This window comes from Panthera tigris, chromosome A2, assembly GCF_018350195.1.
Source record: "Panthera tigris isolate Pti1 chromosome A2, P.tigris_Pti1_mat1.1, whole genome shotgun sequence".
NCBI lineage: Eukaryota > Metazoa > Chordata > Mammalia > Carnivora > Felidae > Panthera > Panthera tigris.
In genome coordinates, this window is record NC_056661.1 from 75456940 (window position 1) to 75465187 (window position 8248).

Below are 8248 nucleotides of genomic sequence, written 5' to 3' on the forward strand. Positions count from 1 at the left end.
GAGTGGTAGTCATTGGTGGGAACACTTTTCTACCTTATTCATACTTACTCTGTTCTTCAAAGCCTCAGAAGTGAAATGGTCATGACCCTTGCTCAGCCTAGCACTCTAATGGCTAGTTAGTGGTAACTCTTACACACCTTGGCAAACTCCTGATGGACACTTCTTGTTTCTAGTACTATTGTAACTTTATATTTTTGTTTGTTTGTTTGTTTAAGTGGACATTTGACCATGAAATTGGGGGAAAGAGAAGAAGGTGCCACCACAACCCAGCTGGCAATCAAACAGAGGTGGTAGTGACATAGTTTTATATTCAGCCCATGTTCAAAACTGGTGGTAGAGAATTGTGTTTTTATGTGTTCATATTAGCCTTTTCTTCATTTAATAAATGTGACTCTTATAAGTAACATGCTAATAGCATACACCTACCAGATAAAATAATACTTTAAAATTGTTATCAGTTATCCTCCCAAGTCAAAGGCATTTGAAGTGCACCTCAGTCTTCTCATTTAAGAGATGGGAATAATGGTAATAATAATAGTATCTAGCTTAAAGGTTGTTGTAAAGATTAAATGAGATAATCAGCATAAAACTCTGATGGAGACCCTGACAAAAAGTAAGTGCTGGTTAATGTTCTCTAAGATTGAGGTTAATATTATTTTGATTTTCTCTATCCTTGGTGCATTGTATATAAAATGCCAAGAACCATGGGAACCATAAATATTAAGAGAAGGTCACTGTTATTTTACAAACTAAGGTTATCATATCCTTAATTGTACCTGAGTGTGGCTAGGGGGCACACAATTCTGCCTGTGGGTATGAAACAATGGAGAATAGACATGTATCTCAGAAAGCAGGCCAGTTAATGGGCCAAGGTGAGTCCCTAGAGGGCACCAACTTCATGGGTCATTATAAACCACATCTAATCCTTTTATGACTTACAAGCTCACAAAAATTTGATTTTGTTGATTCGTGGAGGATTGGTCAGACTCTCAGGGGAAATTCACCAAAGGTGGGAAGTATCTAACATTCTGGGTGCCTATTACTTGCCAAGCCATCTGTTACACACTTTATAAATGGGATTTCATTTAATACTAACAAAACCCTTTAAAGAAGTAAGTAGAGAAAACTTAGGCTCATGGGGAGTTTCAATAACTTGTCGCAGGTAATGAGTGACCTAATCAGCATTTGAACTCAGGTATGGATGATTTCAAACCATCGTCCTTTCTATTATACCACACAGCCTTTCTCAGATGCTGAAATATAGTAAGCAACTTAACTTTGGTAAGAGGCTGGTATATATGTTAGAACAACAATGCATTATTTTACAGTGGTGTTTTCAGCCATTCCAGTGAGTGGAATACTTAAATCTGCCACTTAGGACATTCACGAGATTTCTCGAGAAGTAAATTTCCAACCAGAAAGGAATCCACCAAGTCTGTAAAAATATTCCAGGCCACGAAGTGTACTAAATTCTGCCTGACCCATACACCTGGCTAAATCTTCCTCTTGGTTTTGAGCGTTCTTCTTCGTGCAGGTTGGCTATGGCTCTGACCTGCCAAGGTTTAAGGAAGGTAGCATTAGGCACTGAGGCCGATACTTTCTTCCCATGCTCTTGCTCCTTTCCTTTGGGGCCAGTGGGTCTGCTCTCTATGCCCTTTTGCTCAACTGGGAATGCTAAGATTTATGTGAGCTGCGGTTCCTAATATAGTAGACAGACTTAATAATTTAGTTTGCTCCGGGTTGAAGCTTCTTTGGCTTCTACTTCCTCCAGCTGGTCCAGCCTACTTCCCTAGAGTTCTACAGAAGTACTTGGAGGCCAAAGCCCCAGCTCAATAATGGTAATGATTCGCTTGGCCCTGCCTTCTGAGCTCGCGCCTCTGTGGATCCTTGACAGAAAGAAGGAAGTAAAACCTGGGTATTCCTGGATCTTGGCCAAAGTAACAACACATGACTTTAATCTTATACTTGTCCCCAACATTCTCCATGTATCTGCCAGATCCCATCATTTTCTTCCTGGACACAGTTAGGTAAACACTGCCAAATCCTTGGTCTTTGATTTCCTTTTTTTAATATATATGTATTTTTTATGTTTTTATTTTATTTTTAGGAGAGAGACAGGGCAAGCAGGGGAGAGGCAGAGAGAGAAACAGAATCTGAAGCAGGCTCCAGGCTCTGAGCTGTCAGCACAGAGCCCGACATGGGGCTTGAACTCACGGACTGCGAGATCATGACCTGAGCCGAAGTCAGATACCCAACCGACTGAGCCACCCAGGCGCCCCCTTGGTCTTTAATTTCCTAACTAAATTCCATGTAAACCAACTTCTTTCTGCTAAAACATTTTGTCCTAAAACAAAACGATGACATTCCAGTGCACCCACCCCATTCTGGCAGCACCTGGCGGGGACTGCATTCCTGTGGCAATCTTGCTTTAGTTGAACTTCATGATTTCTCCAGTTTTTCAGCCCTGGGCAGGCAGACCTTCTCCTTCTGTGGCTTGAATCTCTGAAGAGCTCATTTATCCATTCGTTATGAGTTGGTCCTATTCTTTCTATCACAGAGTTTAACCTTATTTCCAAGTTGGGAGGCAACTAAGTTTTAGCCCATTTATGTCTGACTTCATTCAGTAAAAGTGTTACTTCTACTCTTCCAGAGACATATGGGATTCATCTAAATGGACAATTTATTAACAAACTTATTTTTTAACAGACTGCCTGTACTGAATGACTATATATAGCAAGAATCTGGAAAAAACTTTATCTCCATTCCAGGAACATCCACTGCAAATACCATACTAAATTCTTTTATTATCCAAACTATATAAATTATCTAAATTGTTTCCCACTTTTCCTAGCCCTTGACTAAGGAAATACAAAGTTCTCACACCTAAACTAGGAAGATAAAGGGGTTAAGGAAGAGTAAGATAGACTAGTGAGTTTTCAAAGTCATGTGGTAACCCGTTGTGATCCAAGAACTGTCTGCATAATAATACAGTTCCATAAAGATTAAACTGAAAAGTGTCCCACTAGGTTCAATTATTGCACATCTGAGCACACCAGAATACTGAACATTAGTTGCTCTTAGTAGACAAAATAAAAATCATTTTACATTTAGTGAACTGAAAAGCAATATTCCCCAGACCAGTAGGTTTTCTCCTTCAAGCTATTTTCCTTCCTCATTAAATGGCAACATCTACTATTAGGTGCAGAGATCCCAAGCATGGGAATAATTCTGAATTTCTGGTAGAAGGGGCCAGTGGTTCATGGTTCAAGGAAGAACTGTCACTATGGAAATGCTAACTTAAAGGGGAGCTATCTGAACTGAAAATCACTAAAGTGTTGCTTCAGAAATGGCTTGAGCTATTCTCATGTTTATTCAATACACATCAATAGCTTTGGATTGAGAATTTATGATGATAAACCAAATGATGTCTCCTCTTTTTCCTCCTCTTCCTTCTCTTCCTTTCCTTTTCCTCTCCTTCCCTTCCCCTTTCTCCTCCTCAATCTATCATTATTTTTCACTTCTCTTTGCTATTTGGGATATACATCATGTGTGCTAGAATGTATAGGATTTCTATAATCATGATATGTGATGATATTACATAGGACACATAAGGAGTATTGGGACCCATCTGAAATTTTTGCAGTGCTATTGGTTGCTTTTTATGTAGCATGAGTTCTGGTGATAAGAACTTGTGTGTAGTTGCTGATTTGAGGGGAAATTATAAAAGCTGGTTAAGTGAAGGGCAGTTTAACCAAAAATAAACTTCATAAGAGCATACAGCTTTGTTGGGCTTGAGACATCACTTTGAGTTCATCATCACTTCCATGATGCTAATGTATACCATAAATCATTAAAGTTTCCTGAGATTGTGCAAGACAGACCAATCTATGTATTCACTTTATTATTATTCCCAAGCCCTCAAAGAGGCTAGAGCTACTAAGAAAATGTCGTTTAACACTTTAGGCTCAAAAGTTTCTGCCAAAACAAAGAGCCTTGCTGAAAAGAGACAAACTTACGACCGTTGATCACACATACGTATTGACCATGTGATTACAGAATGTTTCAGAAATAACTTTTTTTTTAATGTTATTCATTTTTGAGAGGGAGTCAGAGCATGACCCGGGGAGGGGCAGAGAGAGAGGGAGACACAGAATCCAAAGCAGGCTCCAAGCTCTGAGCTGTCAGCACAGAGCCCAATGTGGGGTGCAAACTCAAGAACCATGAGTTCATGACCTAAGCAGAAGTTGGACACTTAACCGACTGAGCCACCCAGGCACCCGAGAAATAACTTTTATCTGAGTCTATTGCTCATCAAAAGTTTCAATGTAATTTTTTAAAAACTTGGTTTTTCCTGAAATTCTGCATATCCTGATGGAATTTGATGAAACTTGTCTTTGATGAGAAACTTATCTCATTCCATAAGATAGGACAAATATGGCATGACTCCAAGCAAAGACACCATTTCCACCACAAGGAGTAGAACAAAACCAAGAGACCCTACAATGATGTAATATATATATAATATATATATTAGTTAACTATAAACTTCAGTAGTTTAGGTTGGTGCCTCCTGGTTGGGAAACTAGTACCCAGATTGAGTACAAGCAGATTGAGAAGTTACCAAATGAAGTACCTCAGGTTCAAAAAACCATTTCACAAAATAACCCTTTGACTTATTATTTGTTTTTTTGATAATTTTCTTTGCTGAAACTATAGAGCTCAGCTGAAAATTACACTGATGGCAGTAATGTTTTCGTAAGAAGAGTACCTATTTTGCCATCAAAAATTATCCTAAGAGGGTGCCTGGGTGGCTCAGTCAGTTAAGTGACTGACTTTGGCTCAGGCCATGATTTCATGGCTTGTGGGTTCAAGCCCCATGTCAGGCTCTGTGCTGCAGCTCAAAGCCTGGAACCTGCTTCGGATTCTGTGTCACCTTCTCTCTGTCCCTCCCCTGTTCATGCTCTCTCTCTTCCTCAAAAATAAATAAACATTTTAAAAATTTTTTACAAATTATCTTAAGGAAGGATAAGAACACTTAACTATGTGGGGCGCCTGGGTGGCTCAGTCGGTGAAGCGTCCGACTTCGGCTCAGGTCATGATCTCGCGGTCCGTGAGTTCGAGCCCCGCGTCGGGCTCTGTGCTGACAGCTCAGAGCCTGGAGCCCGTTTCAGATTCTGTGTCTCCCTCTCTCTGACCCTCCCCCGTTCATGCTTTGTCTCTCTCTGTCTCAAAAATAAATAAACGTTAAAAAAATCAAAAAGAACACTTAACTATGTGATTTGAACAAATGCGTGTTAAAATAAATAAAGAGTATGCCATTGGGAATAAGGTAGCTGCCGTGGCAGCTTAGCACACACACACACATATGTTCAGATTACCTAAATACTGTGTATGTTGTATTCATTGAAAATTGTTACTAACTTACAGAATAATTATAGCCCACTTTTCAATTGCTGAGACTATATTATGTTTTCCACCATTAAGTATGAAATATATTGTAAATATGCGTTAATTTTTGCTCTAATGGAAACAATGTAAACTTTTAAATTGGGATTCCGTAAAAGTGAGCATCACTTTCCCCCAAATTATAGGCCCAGCCTTTTTTCATCACCTGTAGCTGAGCTAATAATTCTGCTTTAAAACAAATAAAAATCTGGGAATGCAAGCTGGTGCAGCCACTCTGGAAAAGAGTATGGAGGTTCCTCAAAAAACTAAAAGTAGAACTGCCCTACGACCCAGCAATTGCACTACTAGGCATTTATCCAAGGGATACAGGTGTGCTGTTTCAAAGGGACACATGCACCCCATGTTTATAGCAGCACTATCAACCATAGCCAAAGTATGGAAAGAGCCCAAATGTCCATCGATAGATGAATGGATAAAGTAGATGTGGTATATATATATATAATGGAGTATTGGCAATCAAAAAGAATGAAATCTTGCCATTTGCAACTACATGGATGGAGCTGGAGGGTATTATGCTAAGCGAAATTAGTCAGAGAAAGACAAAAATCATATGACTTCACTCATATGAGGACTTTAAGAGACAAAACAGATGAACATAAGGGAAGGGAAGCAAAAATAATACAAAAACAGGGAGGAGGACAAAAACATAAGAGACTCTTAAATATGGAGAACAAACAGAGGGTTACTGGAAGGGTTGTGGGAGGGGGGATGGGCTAAATGGGTGAGGGGCACTAAGGAATCTACTCCTGAAATCATTGTTGCACTATATGCTAATTTGGATGTAAATTAAAAAAAATAAAAAATAAAATTAAAAAAATAATAATAATAAAATAAAGCAAATAAAAATGTATTTTGGTCATTATCCTAGCACAGTTCTTGGTAGAAAAGATTATTGATGCCAGAATATCCATATATAAAGCCAAGTTTGTCTTTTAAAGAGATGCCTTTAAATCTCATACATTATTCATGAGACTTTGAGGCAGCTCTTTGCCTCCTCCAGCTGATGTCATTTTAGCTCAATGAGAACAGCCAGGACACCATTCCTGCATTGAAGTTGCTTTCAACTGAAGGAGGAAGACAAGACCTACATACTTGGAAAAAGTGAAGAACACCCTTTGTATTACAGGTGAACACACAGGCAAAGGGATTTCAAATCACAGAGGGGTGGGGCGCCTGGGTGGCCCAGTACGTTGAACACCCAACTCTTGGTTTCTGCTCAGGTCATGATCTCACAGCTGGGCTCCATACTTGGGATTTTCTCTCTCTATCCCTCTCTCTCTTTGCCCCCCTCCTGTGCTCGTGCTCTCTCTCTCTCTCTCTCTCTCTGTCTCTCAAAATAAATAGACTTTTAAAAATATATAAAAATAAAATCACAGAGGGAACACTGAGCGGGTGGAGTTTATAAAGGAAATGCAGCAAGAGGTAAGTAAATGACCTTCCAAAGGGTGTGGAGTTTAGGTGCGGTGGCAAATTAAGAGTACTTTGTCAGAAACACCCTCAGAGATCCCAACTCTTTGGCCTTCTTGACACATTTGAATAATTTTAAAACGTGCCCCAACTTTAGGAAGTGCAACATTATCTCCAAAAGCAAGACTTCCTGCCAGAAAGTCACCCTGATAAGGGAGCAGTGGGGGACAGAGAGGCCAGGCCTCCTCGCCTCCCCGTGGGCCAGCAGGAGCAGGAGGGCTGGTTCTGACTGGGGATGGGCCTTCCGAGTAGAAGCCAGAGGGTAGAGAACACGCCAGCACTTTCGTGGGTCCTGGCAACTTGTCTCGGGAGACGTAGAAGTGGCTCCCAGGTGGCCTGACCGTCAGAGACACATGACGCAGGGTGTGCCCAACATGGCGCCGGGTCCTCCTCCGGCTCGTCGTCAGCAATGCCACGTCGACAGATGAGACCCTCTTGTTTTTGACTCTGATGTCCCAGAGAGTGGTGACTAGGGAAGGCCTCCTGCCACCCAGGGGGACCCAGGCCTTGCTTCTCAGGCTCGGGTGGCAGTTGGGAAAGAGAGAGCAGTGTGAGCGCTGAGGCTGGGAAAGGAGGGAGGCCGGATCCACGGGACCGGGGGCACCACACTAAGGAGCCTCCCCCTCACTTTGACACAGTGGGGACCCAGAGGACGGGGCACCAACAGAGGTGAAGTCAAGTCCCGCAGATGTAAAATCCTTCTGCAAGAGGGCCTTTGTATTCATATCGGCAGAATGGCCTAACTACTAAAAAAGGGCACCTGCTTTGCCTGTCCCTGCACAAAGTAAAAGGAGTTCCTTTCCTTTCTCCTGCCAGTGGGAATGTGCACTGGGGCGGGCAGAGACAGAGATCCGGGGCTGAGAGGACATGGGCAGTTCGGCAAGGACTGGGGACCATCCTGTGGGTGGAGAGATAAGAAGTGGGCAGACACTGTGACAACGGCTTTACCAGGCTGGACCGGCTGGAAGGCAGCTAGAAGTCCCCATCTGCGCATTCCAGATGCCGGCCTTGCCCGGGCTTCGCTCTGCTCTGAGACTCCAGGGGCGTGGGCCCTGGAGATAACGGGGGTCTCAGTACCGCCTTGGAACTGACTGATTGATGGACTGAGCAGAGGATGGCTTTGAAGAGAAAAGAGCAGGGCAAGACAGAAGCTATGAAGATCTCGCAAAGGCCAGTGAGCAGAAGAACCTGGACCTGGATGGAGGCCGAGGGCACGCGCAGGAGCTACGCTGACAAGACTGGGGACACTGATCGCCTGTGAGGATAAAGGAGAGAAATGGGCCAAGAACGCCCCTGAGGCTTCCAGCCCAGGCAA